We start from the raw sequence: 19,787 nt of genomic DNA, 5'->3' as shown, positions 1-19,787 counted from the left end.
ACACAACGGAATATTTATTACTTTGAATATAGGAAAAATTGGTGACTTCAGGAATTTTTCATCATTTGCTAAATTTGCAGTCATGAATAAGAAGAAGGGAGTGTTTTGAAACATATGTGTACAACCTAGCGTCAGAAAAAGGCCCCATTATACATGTCGTAAATCTTCACTAAGTGCTTCGATAAAGCTGAAATGCATGACAGAAAATACAATTGAATTATCTGTATGTTAGCAAAACATGAGCCAGTTGGCTGTCAAGATACAAGTTGACTGTTAGTCGTGAAATTCAGTGATCACACAGATTCTAATAAAGTACTCGACAATCAGGAAAGTATACGAGGGCAGTTCGCAAAGTAAGTTGGTCGGTCGTGAAATGGAAACCACAGTGAAAACGAAAACTGTTTTAACTGCAACAGTTTGCTACTTATCCCAGCCACCTCTCTACATAAACGCTGCTCCGACTTTGACATTTTTCCTAATGTTACACCAACTTACCAATAACGTCCTCATACAGGGAAACCAACTGTGCGTTCCGCGACTTTCCCACGCTGGCCTGCTTTTCGTCGTCGGTGCGAAAATATTGTCTGCATAGCCAGTGGTTCGTGTGAGCAGAGATGAACATCGGGGGGATTTAAGTCTGGGCTATATGGTGTTTAATCGGTTTACTTACCATCGAAGCTGCTGCAGGGGCGCTCTCATTGCCCCTAAAATATGTCACAAAGAAGTAAATGCGTGACAGGCACGTTATGTGCGGTAGCATGAAATCAGGCGAAATCTAGCAGCGGGCATTACTTTGCAGGAGACACTATTGTTGTAGGCGTCATTACGTACTCACTGCGTACTCAAAACTTGAAAGACCGACGTGATAGACAGGCATACTGGGTACACTTCTCAACACATCTATGCAAGCTTCATTGGCATTTCAGTGTCGTTTCCATTTGGCAACCTATCGGACCCTTTCGTCCGAATAGTCCTCGTAGAATATCCTAACTCCCAGGAGAGAATGACAAAGCTGCATTTGTTTTGCTTCCGACTGAAAAAAAGAACTGTCCCGTAACTGTCTTCCAGAGAACAAAAAGACACGGACTTAACTATCCTGCTACATACCCAATTCACAGCTCGACTTCTCAGGTCGTTATACGTTTACCACTGGGACTTGATCCACACTAATAATAGAAATGAGAAATAACTCGCCTGTTACGATTTCACGACTAAACAGCAGAACCGATGGTTCAAATGGCTCTGAGCACTATGGGACTCAACTGTTGTGGTCATCAGTCCCCTACAACTTAGAACTACTTAAACCTAACTAACCAAAGGACATCACACACATCCATGCCCGAAGCAGGATTCGAACCTGCGACCAGAGCAGTCGCACGGTTCCGGACTGCGCGCCTAGAACCGCGAGACCACCGCGGCTGGCCCAGCTGAACCGAGTTCGATAAAATTTTTTGTGGCGATAGCTTCAGCGCTGAGGAAGAACATAGGCTACTTTAGAAAGTGTGTGGTACAACATATTTATTGATTTGAAGAGTATAATGCGGAATATGAAAAAATTATTGCTCTTTGAAAAAGCTGTTTTCTCCTTGATGATGAACTCTGCAGTATTTTTGAGGACGCTGTTATTGTTTGATACGTTCTACATAATATGATGCACTGTAATGAACGCACTGTTTATACAATCCCTTATGTCTTATTCTGTTCAACTCATACTTCCATACTAAGTCAGTCACAAACACTTCACGTTTTACCCGCTGAGCTCCATGCGTCTGTTAACAATTTTGTTGTGTTCCAGTTTGCGTGAGTAGCTCATGGTCATGCCATGCGGTTGTGTTGTATCTCTGGATAGCAACGATAACAACTTAGTTTTCCGATCGCTGTAGAAATTATTGACTAATGTAGATTATTTATTAACACTTGTGCTCTAAATTGTATTGTCTGCCGTGAAACACGTGAGGCAGCTTACGACAAGTAAGTTCCGTGCCGTCGCGACAGCCGTGCTGAATGACCGTTTGTGCTGCGAACGACGGCCAACGTTGCTTCTAATTGGTGATTCGTTGTGGGAGTTTATGGATCTGTCATGAAGCTTTCTTAGCGGATCTGTTGTGAAATTTCCAGCCTTGTTAACAATAAGCGTGCAGTACAAGTACTGCACGCGTAAATGGACTGCTAACCTTCCCTATTGGCAACCACTTTTAATAAATTAGACGCTGTCACCAAAACTGCCGACTGCTGCTGCTGATGTCGTACTGCTGCCTCTCACGCTACTTCAGACGTGTTCGCAAGCGTGGTTCCACCAACCACGAGGTATGTCATAAGCTCAGCGTGCGGAAGTCGTCAGAGGCCACAGGTTTGCGCTGCGTAGTCTCAAAGTGACGCAATTCACAAAAGAAACACTCCATATCGATACTGGTAGCAGAGTGCTATTTGGAAATATTAGTAAGTCTATTTCGTGACATATGAAGTGAGGCTAGTTCGTGACGTATGAAATAAAAACAATCAATGAGATGAAAGTGCTGTATATCACGCATCTTGGGTGTACTACACGTTTGAATACACAGAAAACTATAATTTCAGCAAGAGCTGACAAAGTAGACAGGAGTGACATCTATCACATTTTGTTCTTACGATTACGCAGCAGTTTTCTCATTTTTTAGATTGTTTTGTTTCTGTCAACATCGTGTTGTATCTAGTGTACGAAAGAAAAACGTAGATGTATGTGAAGTATACCCTCTCTGCGCAATAGCAATGCTGATACTATCGAACACAGTTCTGCCAAAACCAATACTAAAAAGAGCTGAGCCTGTGCGTGGTTCATATTCGTTCCATCTACTATGTAACATCCTGTTTTACCGTACGGCCGCCTCGTCATTTTAAATTTCAGTTACTGGGTCACTGAATTGCTGTCTTGCCTGTCCATGAGTGGCAGCAGCAGCGCATATCGATATTATCCCTGCCACATTATCTTGGAACGCGGCAGAATTGCAGTCGGGACGTAGCAGCAGTCGGGGAGGGACCGCTAGGGAGGCGCGGACTGCCAGCCTTGGCTTATTGTCGATAAGCCAAGGCCCAGACACGATTGACGGTGACTGTTGCAGCTATGAAACAGCATTAAATGACGTATGCGTATCTGACATCCCAGCTCAATTTCACTCTATGTCGAGCTGGGTTGGAGCCATTTCTTTTGCCAGAGGTGGCAGCTCTCTGCTCTAAATATCGCACCTTGTACACCCCCAAATTTATTATTTAATGATATATTCTCCCTATTATAATCTCTAGAGAAATAAATTCATTATTTTCTACGTGGAGCGTACTAGTTGCGTCCAATAATAAGAAAGGAAGCAGCAGGGCTACCAATATCAAACATCTACAGCCTGCGTTAAATAATGCTTATTACCTTGCACAATTTAATGCAATAAAACCGATAAATTTAACAGCCCCACGGAAGCACAATAAAAAATCTCCTGTTAAAATCTGCATAACAAAGGCACAAAAAATTCACAGATATCTTTTGGTGTAATTACTTAATAAAATCAAAACTTGCCTAGCTCTCAAGCCGCAATACTATTTTGTACAATGACGTCGCTTTTGCAATATAAATTCATGCCAAGGTATGACATTAAGGCATAAGGCACACAAGTAATAATGGAAGCAACTTCTAAAACTTCAATTCTCGGCAATGAAGACATCTGGCACATTAAATTCTGACTAAGGAATAATCCAGTTGATGCCAGGCACTAATGAAAATGCAAACCATTAATAAAAAACATCATCTCAGCATCTGAATATTCCCTGAGAACATACGCACATGAAACGCTACTTTATAAAAATTAAACTCCACATCCAGCACACAAGATACAAATATAATAAACAAATGGCTGATAAGGGAAAACAGAACTATTAAGGCGGAGCTTGCAGCAATCTGACCGGGCACTAATTACAGAGTGGGACACATATTAACGGGTTTAAATTCATATTTCGAATGAAAGGTGCTTTCGCCTAAGTGGCGGAGGAAAGATCTACGAAACTTTATGACGTGACAGAGCCAGGAACAAAGAGAACAGCAATACCCAACTTAAGGACGAGATCAAGACAGAAGGCCAGGAACATGGAGCCCGGTCTAACGCGATCACAGTTCTACTGGCAGCGGCCAAGTCGTCAAGCCCGGGTGCCACACCCCACCATACCGGACGAAATACACTGCGCTCCGCACAACAGAAACCTAAATAAACTACAACAGCACACTGCCAATTGCACATACATATTACATAAAACAATAAAACATAACAAAAAACAGAAAAGCTCGCAAATTTTTTCTTAACTCAATACTTAAGGATTCATTTAAACACTGCAGTAGACGTGTGGATAAGATTTCTCCTTGAAACGCGATAGTAAAGGGTGAGGTATTATGTTAAGTGGGCAAGAGCCCACCAGAAATACATTTTCATGGAATCTGATGTCGTTTTACGGGACAATGTAGTATTTCGTTACCCGTAAACTAAGGTGCAAACTATGGTACTTAATCACCAAAGTTACAAAAACTGTAGATATACAATCACTCAATAACTAGCACTTCACCGGGATTCCTTACATATAGTTTCAGATCCTTCATCTAGCGGTAGGAAACTAAGATGGAAAACCCAAGCCCCGTTATCATGCCACGTGTGACATCACTTTGACATACCAAATTCACGCTGAAGACAACATTAGTTAACCATTTACAAACATAGGTTAGCTCACAATTTCACTTGTTTAAATCAGACATACACCATATACCCAGGTGAACGGTTAATTCCAGGCACCTGTTTACAGTGGCTTTATTGTGTCATTTCCTTCTCCAGTATTTATCCCAGAGAAAATTTTTTAGTACTCGTAGAACGACTGACTCACAAAACGAGTACTTAGCTTCACTTCTAGTAATGTATGTGGTGTTCAAGACCCTAAGTTCATTTCCATATAACAAGTCATAAGTGGCTAAAGTAAGGGTGAAATCACTCCATTGTCATACCATACATACTATACCTACCCCTCACCCTAAGTTACTCATCATCCGGAGTTTCATCAATATGCTCAACAGCTACGAGATCCATAGTAACGTAGTTGATTTTCAGTTATATTTATCCCTTCCTGTTATACTTCTGCTTCAATAGTAGGGTTATTTGAGTTGTTTTAGCCAAACAGTACGATTGTCCAGATATTAACTCATATAAGTATCACGTTTGGTTGGAATATTCCGCGCCACCCTTTCCGACCTCCATTTGGGATGTTATGAGTATCTTATACACAGGGTAACAGTTTCCTGCTACTCATTTGTGCATCAGATTTGTCTGAAATTGCTCCTGAAGTCGCAGAGATGTGCTTGAACATACCCCCCCCCCCCTTCAGCCACCCACCAACAAACATGTGCACACATAAACACACGCACACACACACACACACATACACACACACACACACACACACACACACACACACACACACACACACACACACACACAGTACTGTGCCTAATTATTTTGGAATCGCGTCCGTCGTATTAACGAAGGGTTAATTGATGACGCTTAGAATTAAGTCCCGTATTTTAATGAAGCCAATGCAGCGGGCGACTAACACCAGGGACGTGCCTGCAATAAATTAATACTCAGTTTATACTCAATTGGTGATGGTTTTTTAAATAAGAATATGAGGTGAAAGCAAATTGTGTTGATTGCTAGTTAGAATCAAAGATGTGCTCGTATTCAGTTCCACGGTAATTATCCACTAATTCACAGTTTTTAACATCCATTACTGAACGAATCACTCTTCTTCTTAAAATTACCATTTTGAAATTAAAGCATGACGGTTGCGTTTAGAATATTCCGTCTCGCCGGTTCAGTAATAGTCCAACATGGCATGATGGATCGCTTTACTGACCTAAACACACGTTATTCTGCCACTGACAACATTGTGCATATCATGTTCCTAACCTAAAGCTGTTGCAGTAACATCAACGGTCATCAATAAAACATGTCTACGACGGTGCGACACAGCGTATGTATACAGGATGAACACTAGTAAGACTGACAAACTGGAGACAGTGATTCCTGACTGGAAATGGAGGGAGAAAGGTTCTACGAACATGTGTCCGGAAATGGTCGGTGTGTGTGTGAAACGACAACAAGTTGTCCCGGAACACAGTACAGAGGTGCATCTCATCCACGTCACAGAATATGTCCAAAGTGGCCTCCTTGGGAGCGGGTGAAAGGGGTCACAGCCCGTCATGCAGGATACACATAATCGTACTTTGGCTTACACCATGTTGGAATGGAATACTCCTGGAGATTGTACTGGGATTCGCCTCAAATCGTGCAGAACCTGGTCCTACAAATGTGCTGTACGCACAGTCCGTCACCTCCCTGCACGTTCGTCTCTCTGAAAGGATCCGTGGCCAGACAACTGCCAAAGTGTTCTGTGATGTGGTTGGTGTCTGTGAGGGTACTTGTTTTGGAGTAGCGGTGCTGCTTTCCGAGCGTTTCCACTTGCTTTGCCGAAGCAGTCGCCACCTCGGATTGTTCCGACCATTCTACTGCGTACTGTCCATTGCGCCAATCACACAGCCTGTGATACACAAGGAACACATGGCACGCCGCCAGAGGAAATGTCATTCGTCAGCGACATGTACCGTGAGAATGATGCATTTCCGGACACATACTCACAGCACCTTTTTTCCAGGAATACGTCCGTGACGATTAATGGTTCTATGAAGGGGAGGTTTACTATATTTGGTCAAAAAAAAAAAGCATGTTCTTTAAGAATTTTTTCTCGGGAGGTGTTCTAGATATCAATATCAACTTTTGTCAAAATGTCTACTGATATTTTCTCAACAAACTGGAAATTTTTCGGCGGTAAATCTCGAAGAGCAAAGGCGGAAGTGCCGGCGGAACGCAACAAAATTTCGACGTAGACCTCCACGCACGTTATGTCGTCAGCCGGCTCATCTGAAATCAAAATTGAGTCGACATTAGCGAAGTCTTTAGGAATTGTAACTCGCGTGAGTTATTTGGACCGTAAGAAACAAAATGGCTGTCATTTGAAAAAATGGGGTTTCTTTCATCGATTTTTTCGACTTCGTCGGCCATGTATAAGTATTTATAGTTGGTGGATGGATATAAAAGTTGAACAACTCCTAGACAATTTAGTTAGCTTCGTCGGAAACAAAGAATCATGCCAATCGGTTCAGTTGATCTGAAGTTACCATACAGCGCAATAAGAAAAAAAGTATTTCGACAAAAACGCGTTTGAAGTTTTGACTACATATAAATGCAATATTATGCAACTTACGTTGTATCTGCTATTCCGGGTCCATTAACTCGTCCTTCCTCTTCCTCACAGAGGGCGTTTTGCTTGATCTGGGCCACCCTGAGCTGCTCCATAGCCGCTCGTACTGCCCGTGACAAGCTGTTGTATGCCGCCTGAATCCGGTGGTCGTCCGAATGCTTGGCGAACTGCGTCGAATAGAATCCCAGGGTGGCGCCCATCGTTTTCATGATCTTCAGAATTGCTGAATACCCTTCGTTGAAGTTGCTCACTGCCAGGAAAGTCGCAGTCTCCACAGTCTTCGGTAGAGACTGCAAATGCTTCAGGGCTAACTTCCTAACACACGCGTTGAAACTTTCATTTGAGTTTTGCGTGTTTCCTCCCAAGCACCGGGACTAATAACTCGTCCTCCGAAAGAAAAAAAAAACGGTGCGGAAAAAAGGCCGACTTCAGGCAGGTGCAATTTTTGTTCAACCTTCAATGTTCACCTAGATACAATGAAGTGACAAATGTCATGGGATGGTAATATACACCTGTACACATGGCGGTAGTATCTCGTAAATAAGCTACAAATGGGCAACTCATTGGCGTACTTGTCATTTGTACTCCCGTTATTCGTTTGAAAATGTGTCCGATGATATTAGTGCTGCACGACGGGAATGAAAATCTTGCACGCGGAATGGTTCTTGGAGTTAAGCGCAGTGTGCATTCCATTTCGGAAATCGTTATTGAGTTGAGTATTCAAGAGCGTGCCGAGAGTACCAGATTTCAGACGATACCTCTCACCACAGACAATGCAGTCGACGGCCTTCACTTTATGACCGAGAGCAGCGGCATTTGCATTGAGCTGTAAGTGCTAATAGACAAGCAACACTGCGTGAAATAAAATTGGACATCACTGTGCGACAAAAGACTTTGTGCCATTTTTGTAGGTATTGGTTAGCGAAACGGAATGTATCGCTCCATTTTTCATTCACGGACGATTTTAGTAGTGTACCAATGCTTTCATTTTTACTATTCTGTTCAAATCCCACGACGAAACTCCTACTGAGATTACTGTCAAAAACCGCTGATGATTTATACTTCTAAAGGCTAAAACCGATGCTGCTGTAAGAAATACAGTCTGTGTACACTGCCCACATTCAAATGAGTAATGCATCTCAGGACATCCGACTGTCTCCCATAATATCGGGCCATTGTATCTCCATCCACACTATCTTACCAAAAGTACATGGTCAGCCGTTAGTGGACTTAGAATTAGAGGGTGTCCACCTATCGCCTTTAAGACGACTCGAACTCACATTCTATCGGCGCCCTGGCAGGTGAAAGATTTGTGCCACAACAGGGCTCAAACCCGGTTTAATGCGTATGATGGATTGCGAAATTAAACAGAAGATATGGTAACGTGTTTTCATGTCGTATATTCAAAGAATGAACTTTAACAGTGAATGTACGGTGTGATGACTGCCGCGTGGTTGACGTGATTTCGTAGGCAATTGTGTACGGCACGGATGTCTGGTATAAACCTAGGGCTAAATGAGTTACGGTATAACAAATTTAATTACTTTCATAGTGCGCATTGATATACTGTAAAAATTTCCGGGCCGCGATCGAATGGTAAAGCATATATCTGAAAACTGTGGCGACGCTGCGTAGCAAGCATTATGACGTCAGGTAACGTAAGGCCGCGGCAACTCAGGTGCTTCATAAACACCGACCGGCGTCACAATTAGCACCGGTGCCCTACTGTAACGCCAGTGGGGTGGGGGAACATACGGGACGCGTACCGGAATTAACACGAATAATAACAACAACAAAAAATGTCCAAATGTGTGTGAAATCTTATGGGACTTAACTGCTAAAGTCACCAGTCCCTAGCCGGCCGAAGTGACCGAGCGGTTCTAGGCGCTACAGTCTGGAACCCCACGACCGCTGCGGTCGCAGGTTCGAATCCTTCCTCGGGCATGGATGTGTGTGATGTCCTTCGGTTAGTTAGGATTAAGTAGTTCTAAGTTCTAGGGGACTGATGAGCACAGCAGTTCAAATGGTTCAAATGGCTCTGAGTACTATGCGACTTAACTGCTGAGGTCATCAGTCGCTTAGAACTTAGAACTAATTAAACGTAACTAACCTAAGGACATCACACACATCCATGCCCGAGGCAGGATTCGAACCTGCGACCGTAGCGGTTGCTCGGCTCCAGACTGCAGCGCCCAGAACCGCACGGCCACTCCGGCCGGCATCACAGCAGTTAAGTCGCACAGTTCTCAGAGCCATTTGTGCAATTTTTTCACCAGTCCCTAAGCTTACACACTACTTAACCTAAATTATCCTAAGGACTAACACACACACCCATGCTCGAGGGTGGACTCGAACCTCCGCCGGGACCCCCCACCCAGTCCATGACTGTAGCGCCTTAGAGAATAATAGTAATAATAATATAATAATAATAATAATAATAATAATAATAATAATAATAATAATGCCAATTTGCGTACTCAGATAATCGCCTACAATCGTTTTAACAGTTGCGATTCAAAGCATAGCTTCCAACAGAGATAACACGAACCTGACTTTGTTTTTGTTTTGTTAATATTCGCAATTAAAAACATTTGTTCATAAACGAATATTTTATCGAATATAGCAATACATCTGAGAACTACGGCATGAATCCTCGGGAATTCTTGTTGATCAACGCCTTGAAATCAAATCACCACTGGAATCGTGATACCGGTCTCGTTCATCAACGCCATAAAATCATTCACCGTTGCAACAGTAATAGCGGTCTGACAAAACTGAATCACACTGAATCACACTCTGGACGCATGGTGAAAGGCGTCATAGAACATTTGAGTGCAGGTTTTACTTGCTTTATGTCTTCAAACCTATCTTCAAATTCTTTATGCAATGGCTACAACCCTTTTTGCTTTTCACTAACGTGTTCATAAGTAACTAAAGTATAGGATTTTAGAGAGTAGGAAAATTGTCCTAATTTTCTCGTTTGAGCTGACTTTTAAATTGCAAAAGCTGCAATTGGAAACTTGCAGCACGGTCACACTTAGTACCGATTTTTTTTTTTTTTTTTTTACTCAACATGAGATATCTAAACTATCATCCAAGTCCGACTGTGGACAACCTTTCTTATAAGTGAGCAGAGCTATTTCTTTTCTGAAATCGAAAAAGTTTGAGAGTATTTTTTGAGCCACTTAATCATAGTGCGGCAAATAAAAAGTAATGTCCTTGTAGACTGAGTCAAGATCCTCTAAAAGTCCTTCAAATTCCCAGTGATTGAAGCCTTGAATTCTAAAGAAATTGACAGTTTTTTCAACTTTATCGATGATGGACCTATTCTTGTGGAAAACGTTTGTACAGAGCTGTTCTTGACGTATGTGGCAGTATATTGTCAAAACTGGGGGAAGGCCAGCTTCGCGCACTATTGTTTCCATATGCTCTATAGAACCTATCCTTTCTGACAACATTGCAGGGGCCTCATCAGTTGCAGTGCAGTACAGACACTGCAGTAACAAATGCATATCGTTCAAACCCTCCTCTACAGGAAGGAAAACCTCTTCCCTGGTTCTACTACTTTTCAATGGATTAACATCCTACAGTGATTCGATACAAATGAAATCTTTTCGACACCGCTTACGAAAATCACAAGTTAAGCTATGCTCCGGTAGTCAGTGCTCTCATCAAGGTCAATATACGAAGTATGACATTTATTGCGCAACTGCTCCTTTAATTCTGCATCAATTTCTTGCACTCCTCCTGAAAATGTGTGTTCAGACAATCTTAACGCACCCAATTGGGCCACTACAGACAGGCGAATTACCTCCGAACACTCTACAACGACTTCTTTTTAGAAATTGGCAACCCGTAAACGGCTTCCACTTTTTTCAATTTTCGATGCAACATTCTCCGTTGCTCAATCTGTGCTTTCGACGTGCAATTTAGCTCAGATTTCTGCGTGACAATACAGCAATACTTAACTCTAAAATCCTAGCACACAATAAAGTCTCACAATTTAGTTTAACAACAATATCTAAAGAGAAACAGTGCAAGTTTCTATAGATATGAGTACGATTAGAAAAAGGTATATTTTTGTTTTTCTTTTACAATGAACGTTATAGACAAGACATACCTCTTCAGATTGTGGCAATTTAGTAATCAGTTTGCTTCTGTCCAGACCAAAATTGTCTTCGTGGCTTCAGGACTGTCTATTTTTGTAGTGACAGAGCGCTGTTCATGCTTTGATATTTACGATAGTGTTGCATATTAAGCACAGTGCGTTTCTGTGAGACTTTATAAGCAAATACGAATCTTACCATTGAGTATTAAGAACGACACACCTAAATCCGAACCTTTTCTGCTCATGCCGAACGCTCGCAAGACGGATTAACACTGTCTAATTTGATAAGATTCGAAAACGATACTTCAGCGCACCAGAGACGACGGGAGGGCGGCGCACACTACCACCAAGTACTCGAGTTGGCGTAACCTGGGTTACGTCATGCGGTAATGCCAAGAAGCATCTCTTACTTTCGTGGTTGCATGCAGACACGCAAAGAGCAATTAATTCTACAAACATCGAGCGCTCCTGGCTCCTGCTACATTCGCAACAGGTGCCCACGTTCAAGATTCTCAGCCACACGATACCAAGTGTTGGATTACACGCTCCAGGATCGTGCACTAGTGACACGGATGTCGACGACTGCCCGTCTTGTGCTAAATGGAAACAGTTTTTGGAAGGGCATTGGCTAGAAGACGCCGCAAACGACATTGTTCTAATCAGTATTGTAAAAACTCATTATGCAGAAACAATAGTACCTTACCTTGTTCATTCATTCAATTGTAAATTGTTATATTATAATTTTATTATAATATCTTCACAATGACTGATAATAATTTTCCAAACTCATTAAATAGCGACACGTTCCTTGATGAAACTTCCTGGCAGATTAAAACTGTGTACACCGACCGAGTCTCCAACTCGAGACCTTTGCCTTTCGCGGGCAAGTACCATCTGAGCTACCGAAGCACGACTCACGCCCGGTACTCACAGCTTTAATTCTGCCAGTACCTCGTCTCCTACATTCCAAACCTTACAGAAGACCTCCTGCGAACCTTGCAGAAGTAGCACTCCTGAAAGAAAGGATACATCGGAGACATGGCTTAGCCACAGCCTGGGGGATGTTTCGAGAATGAGATTTTCACTCTGCAGCGAAGTGTCCGCTGATATGAAACTTCCTGGGAGATTAAAACTCTGTGGAAGGTAGGAGACGAGATACTGGCAGAAGTAAAGCTGTGAGGACCGGGCGTGAGTCGTGCTTCGGTAGCTCAGATGGTAGTGCACTTGCCTGCGAAAGGCAAAGGTCCCGAGTTTGAGTCTCGGTCGGCAACACAGTTTTCATCGGCCAGGAAGTTTCATATCAGCGCACACTCCGCTGGAGGGTGAAAATCTCTTTCTAGAAACATCCCCCAGGCTGTGGCTAAGCCATGTCTCCGCAGTATCCTTTCTTTCAGCAGTGTTAGTTATGCAAGGTTCGCAGGAGAGCTTCTGTAAAGTTTGGAAGGTAGGAGACGACATACTGGCAGAAGTAAAACTGTGAGGACCGGGCGTGAGTCTTGCTTCGGTAACTCAGATGGTAGAGCACTTGCCCACGAAAGGCAAAGGTCCCAAGTTTGAGTCTCGGTCGGGCACACAATTTTAATCTGCCAGGAAATTTCATATCAGCGCACATTCCGCTGCAGAGTGAAAATCTCATTCTACAAAACATTCCATGATGTTGCAGACAATTGTTATCGACATTAATGAGATAAAAGTTAAAGAGCTTTATTCCTTTTCACTCGTTTTTAATTGCCACTGTTTCGTTATTTACGTAGTTTTTGAGTGTTTATCTGCATTTGCAGGTTTTACTGTTTTGCAATTGATCTCGTGTGGATTATTGTGGTATGATGTTGGAGTATGTTTGATATGAATAATCCACCATTACACCAGCAAGCAGTATCACTCCACGAGTTGTTCAGTTTGTGTAGGAGATTATCTTACCAGAGGTAACCAGTTTGATTTGGGATAATGGGTGAATACTCGTAATCTTATAGTTTTTGGGTAATTAGTTGCATGCGTGAGTGTAATGTAATGTAAAGAGGAAAAAGTAAGGTATTCCCGGTTTCAGTTATCTTAAAATTTCCGGGTGCGAGAAATTAGGGCAGACGGATTGGGGTATTGACAGCATGAGTAGTTAAATATGACCATTTCTCGCTCAGTCGATTTATCGACAAGTTGATGTTTTAGATAATACCGTGACATTTTATGATACCCTGTGATCTGGTATGTTTATAGAAGAGACGATGAGCGTGACTCAGAAGTTGGACAACATGTTACCATATGCAGAAGAGCAAGTAGTATGGGACTGCCACGGCCACTGGCCTAGAGTAACAGACCTGTAACAGCAGCCAAAAACAAAGACTTGCTACGCCGGTTGAGGCGTATTCAGACTAATCAACGCCGTTCTGGTACTTTTTGGAAAGATTTCGGTCATTAAAAGGACCTTCTGAAACAGCAAGGGTTCAACCCTATTTCCAGACATCATGGTTTAGGTTTTCATCTAGAAACAAATGCCTGGATGGTTGCTTTGAAAGGGCACCGCTGATTTCCTTCACCATCCTTCAATAATCTGAGTGCTCCGTCTCTAATGACTTCCTTGTCGACGGGAGGCTAAGCACTAATCTCCTCCCCCTCTTCCTACTCCTCCTCCTCCTCCTCCTCAGTAACAGTGTATGAAAGCTACACTACTTGTGAAACTCCTCGAAGACCATGTGGGAAAGTTAGTTACAAACGGCAGTGGGAGACAGTCTACCCAGTCGTATTCGCATTCAGAGTAGCAGTCACAGACATTACCACGAAATAGATTAGTAGCTGCGAGCTGTTAGACAATTAGACAGTTCGAGGATTTTAAAGTAAACTACAAGAAGACTGTATATATTCGAGGGAGGCAACTGGTTTCTTGATAAATATCCAGCCACAGTTAATACCTTGGGTTTTCTGCCCGTTTGTAAACTCTGTAGGGTTTGTCTCTGAAAGTACCAACGAGTAATAGCATTTCTCTGTGTCCTAGCATACACTTGCCTTGTAGCCCGAGTAAAGTATCTAGTTGCATAAGTTTCAACAAGGGGTAGTTTGTATTTTTCTATATGTCAGAATATAGGAGGGAAAATCTGAGTATTTGAATGTATATCATCAAAACAAATGGCAAGCAAAGCACTCGTCTGTGATGGTGAAAGATAGAATTCAGAACTTGCAGTTGCCGGACAGGACTAACATATATAGTAGTAGAGTGTAACTTTTGAAGTGTAAAAAGCCACTGTATGACACCTCTCTAAGTAGGACTGAATTATTGAGAAAGGAAGTGTTCTTGCATTGTATCGGGAAGTGTTTGCTCCCTTATTCGCTTCCTATGGAATCAAAAAACATCTCGTCTCATTTCCACTATCACCTCCGATAAGTATCCAACGAAATTTTCTGTCTCTCACCATGTGAAAGGATAATTAGCAAATCTCAGCTCACATTATCGTCAGTGTAGTGATTGCACCACACAGGCCACACCTTAGTCCAAATCTGGTGATAGGTTCTCTTACAGTGCTTATCCCGTGTCATTCTGAATTAATATTCTTCTTTGTTTTATTTTCTGTCAAATATCTGTTTAATCTCTGCTGACAGAGGTCTGCTACTGATTTTTCGCTAAACAGTGTAATTATTTAATTATCCACAGTTTCATTTCTAGTATGAATAGTTTCTCAGTTTTGACATCTTGTTCTTAGCAGTATTTTCGCCATTAGTAGATAATGGTCGCTGTATACATCATTCACTAGAGAGGCTGCGCACAGTTTATGATGGACCTAGAACCTCTATAGTTCCAGGCGTACTCATCAATATCTTCTTTGCTATCGAAAGTATCAGTTATCTTCAAGGCATCATATGCGCAATAATTTCGCAGTTTCTCGCACATGGTTTTATTTCTGGCTGCTCCGTAATTGCTTGCAATGTCATTGATGGGACTGTTTTCAACTCAAGCATTCCAGTCTCCACAGAGATATAGTACGTCTATTTTATTAAAATATTTTATGACAAAATGTAGTTTCTCGTAGAATTGCACCATCTTTCTTTTCTGCCTGCTTCTGGAGTATAAACACCTACTACTGTCATATATCCTCCAGGTATTTCAAAACGGGTAATTCCTGCTTGGCCGGCCGCTGTAGCCGAGCTATTATAGGCGCTTCAATCCGCAACTGCGCTGCTACTACGGTCGCATGTTCGAATCCTGCGTCGGGCATGGATTTGTGTGATGTCCTTAGATTAGATTGGTTTAAGTAGTTCTACGTCTGAGGGACTGATGCAGATGTTAGGTCTCATAGCGCTTAGAGCCATTTGAACCATTTGAATTCCTGCTGAGCTCATATATTTTTTTCTACTCCGCTGTATAATTATATATATATATATATATATATATATATATATATATATATATATATATATATATATATATATATATATAACACTCCTTATAATTTCTTTTTAGTTTCGTTAAATACTGCTACATGTAACTATTTCTCTTTTTTAATTTGTTCTGCATCTCTTTTTGCCTACATAGAGGGGTTGGACAAACACGAAAAATGTAACTTAATGCCTTTCCTAATACGTTGTAGAGAACCCGTTGGTATTCAGAACAGCTATCATTCATCTTGGACTGGATAAACAGAGGAAAGACAGGAATACGATAGTCAGTCGTAATCCATTTGTTTACAATTATTTTTCTTGCATACATAGATTTTAGCTACAAATAGCCATCACACTGCTAAAACACAAGAAAATTGCAGAATTAGAATCGATTTGGAAAAACAATAACTAAAACACATCGCCATCCTATAGAAATGGTCCATTTTAGTCAACATACCATTTGAATGAGTCGTATTCCAACAAACTCCAAGCAGTGCACGTCACCATACTTCTTTACTGGTGTAAAGGGAGAAAGAAACTGAAATTGTTGTTAACAACATATAGTTATATAGTCTACCCCCTCTTAAGCTAACTTAAATCTACTGAGCTCAGATGCATAAAGTAAGGGACGAGGCAATGTAGCAGTACAAAACAATTAACACAAACAGCGATGACAAAAAATGGCAATTGGCAAAGCAAGCTACAGTAAATCTAAATTAACAAGCAATGGAACATTACAACTAATATGAGCTAATGTGCAGCAACAAGATAAATAAATCAGTAGTATGACTTGTAAGTAGGCTGTTTGGGTTTTTATATTGGTAACGCCACATAGCGCTCTGCATGAAAAATCACTGGCTGTGCTGTGAGCTGTCTGTGGCTAGTTTGCATAGTTGTCTGCCATTGTAGTGTTGGGCAGCGCGTAGCGTTGCGCAGTTGGAGGTGAGCCGCCAGCAGTGGTGGATGTGGGGAGAGACATGGTGGAGTTTTGAAATTTGTAAGACTGGATGTTATGAACTGCTACATACATTACGACTTTTGAACACTATTAAGGTAAATACATTGTTTTCTCTCCATTAAAATCTTTCATTTGCTAACTATCCCTATCAGTAGTTAGCGCCTTCCGTAGTTTGAATCTTTTATTTAGCTGGCAGTAGTGGCGCTCGCTGTATTGCAGTAGTTCGAGTTACCAAGATTTTTGTGAGGTAAGCGATTTGTGAAACGTGTAGGTTAATGTTAGTCAGGGCCATTCTTTTGTTGGGATTATTGAAAGTCAGATTGCGTTGCGCTAAAAATATTGTGTGTCAGTTTAAGCACAGTCATGTATAATTTTTCTACGGGGACGTTTCATATGTCGACCCTTAGCCGAGGATACCTCACTGGAATCTTCTGATTTTTTTCTTGTACTTTGTGTAATTAGTGTAACTTTTGTTTATTTTTAACGCGTAATTATAGAGAGAATTTCCTTTGTAGTTGTAGTCTTTCATTGTTGTACAGTAAAACAGCTGTGGCATGCTTGTAGATTTGCAGCAAGTATTTCACAGATGCGCTTGTAATTAACTAGATATTATTTTCAGTGCTATGTTAATGTGTTCTCTAATTTTTGCTCTTCAAATTGTGCTTTTCTGTGTTATGGTGTAAAATATTGTGACAATAATGGCATGTGAAAAACGTAATACTAGGCTCCCAAGTAAACTGATAAATGACAGTGAAGACGAAAGCAGTGTGTTAGCGCCACCGAGTAATGCATTAACTAATGTTCAAAGTAGTATTTTCATAATTGTGCATAGGGAAATGGAGCGGCGGCAAATAATGGTGTAGACAATGAAACAAGTAGTGAACAGGGAACCATTATTGATCGATCGGTCGGCAACAGGTCGCCTCGGGAATCCGAAATGACAGAACACAATATTGCAAATACTGAAGACTTAGGTTTTGGGTCCTCACCGTTTTCTCAAATGAGTCAAGACACATTTTCTGCCTGTCAAAATGTGAATGTTGCCGGTAAAAATGCACTATCAAAAATCATAGAGAAACAGATTCTAGACACTAATACATTATTATTGCAATTAATGCAACAAATGGAACAAAATCAGAGACAAAGACAGCAAAAGCTTCAAAAGTTAGACACAATAGAACAAAATCAGAGACAAGCACCGCACAAGCTTCAAAAGTTAGACACAATGGAACAAAATCAGAGACAAACACAGCAAAAGCTTCAAAACTTAGACACAATGGAACAAAATCAGAGACAAACACAGCAAAAGCTTCAAAAGTTATAAACAATGGAACAACACCAGAGACAAACACAGCAACAGTTAGACACAATGGAACAAAATCTTCGAAAGTTAGACACCACACTTGAACAAACACGTGAAGATGTAACTACTGAGTTACATAACATTGAATCGAAATGTCGAAAAATCTGTAATGACGTAAAAACACAAATTTGTGAACATTTTCAACCTATTTTTTCGGGGCATGAAAATGCATCACAGAATCACGAAGCAGCCATAAAAGAACTGCAAACTATTTTTCATGAAAATCACGACACCTTGCAAGGTAAAATGGACTCAGTTGCATCCACCGATTCGGTTACGCAACTTGCAAGAACTCAGGAAAACTTAAAGGACACAGTAGATTCGATTTAAACACAAATGGACACTCTGAAACTTGGTTCAGAAAAACACACTGAGGAAATGTGTTCACTATCGGAGGAAGTAGTCGAACTTGCGGATCAGTTCACTAACTTATCTAAAAAGGTAGATGATGATCTGAATGACACAAGACCCAAAGCCTTCACTGACACAGGAGAGTATGAACAAATCAGAAAAATAAAAAAAATCAAATCAATACACAGTGCAAAAGAGAAATCCGGGAAGTACAAGATCAGTTGACGCAGGTAATACAAAAATTACACTCGCTCTCCAACACGGGAAGAGGGACTTAGAAATACGGAAAAGCCACAAAATAATAACAGAGGGCATTTCGGAAATTATGAAAGAAATTGGTAAGGTGCACCGAATTTCGAGATGGAACCGCCGGCACGACGTAACAATGACCGATATGCGACTAGCCGACACGATGATTTTGACTATCAGCTGTTCATTGCTACACGTAAATTCAAAACATTGAAGAATTCTGACAACGACACTCATCCACAAGCGTGGCTTTATCAATTCTCTCATTGTTTTCCTCCCAACTGATCAATGGAGCACAGGTTAGAATTTATGTGTGGCTACTTGGAGAATGAACCAGCTGTAATAATGCGATCGGTCATTCACGATTGCCGGAGTGAAGGAGAATTTTACATTATTGCCTTCCTCTCAGCATATTGGTCTCAAGCCACACAAGACCGAGTAAAACATAGCATCATAATGATGAAACACTTCGAACAATCTGAATTTTATAGTCTTGTGAAATATTTTGAAGACATGTTGCACAAGAATCAGTACCTGTCAAACCCATACAGCCCCTCAGAACTCATCCGCATTTGCTTAATAAAATTACCTGAACTTTTACGACGTATTACTTTGGCAGGACGTAGCAAAGACGACATTGAAGCTTAAGAACTGGAAATTGACACTGACAATCGCGGAACGCGAAAAGAGGAGCACAACAATTACAGGTCACATCTTTCACAATTCTGCAATGACAGAAATAATACACGACAAGGCTATTCTTACAACGTAAATCGTGACCAAAACAGACACCACCCGTGTGTCAACCGTTGACAGAGTAGTAATAATTACAGGTAAAGCTCGCCTCTCCGCGTTAATGACTATCACAGAGACGATATGGAAACCAAAATAATTATTATCAAGAGAGACAGAATAACTTCAGACGCAACAGTCCAGCGCGCAGTTACGATTCAGGGAGAAATTCTCCACCACGTGACCGACAAGAAAGAAACTATGGAATCTACCGACATGACGACAGACGATATGATCGTAACGACAGACCTAAATTGCAGCAGAACTGGCGGGATTCAAAC

This window comes from Schistocerca gregaria, chromosome 6 (assembly GCF_023897955.1).
Source record: "Schistocerca gregaria isolate iqSchGreg1 chromosome 6, iqSchGreg1.2, whole genome shotgun sequence".
Taxonomy (NCBI): Eukaryota; Metazoa; Arthropoda; class Insecta; order Orthoptera; family Acrididae; genus Schistocerca; species Schistocerca gregaria.
Note: the sequence above shows the minus strand (reverse complement) of the source record.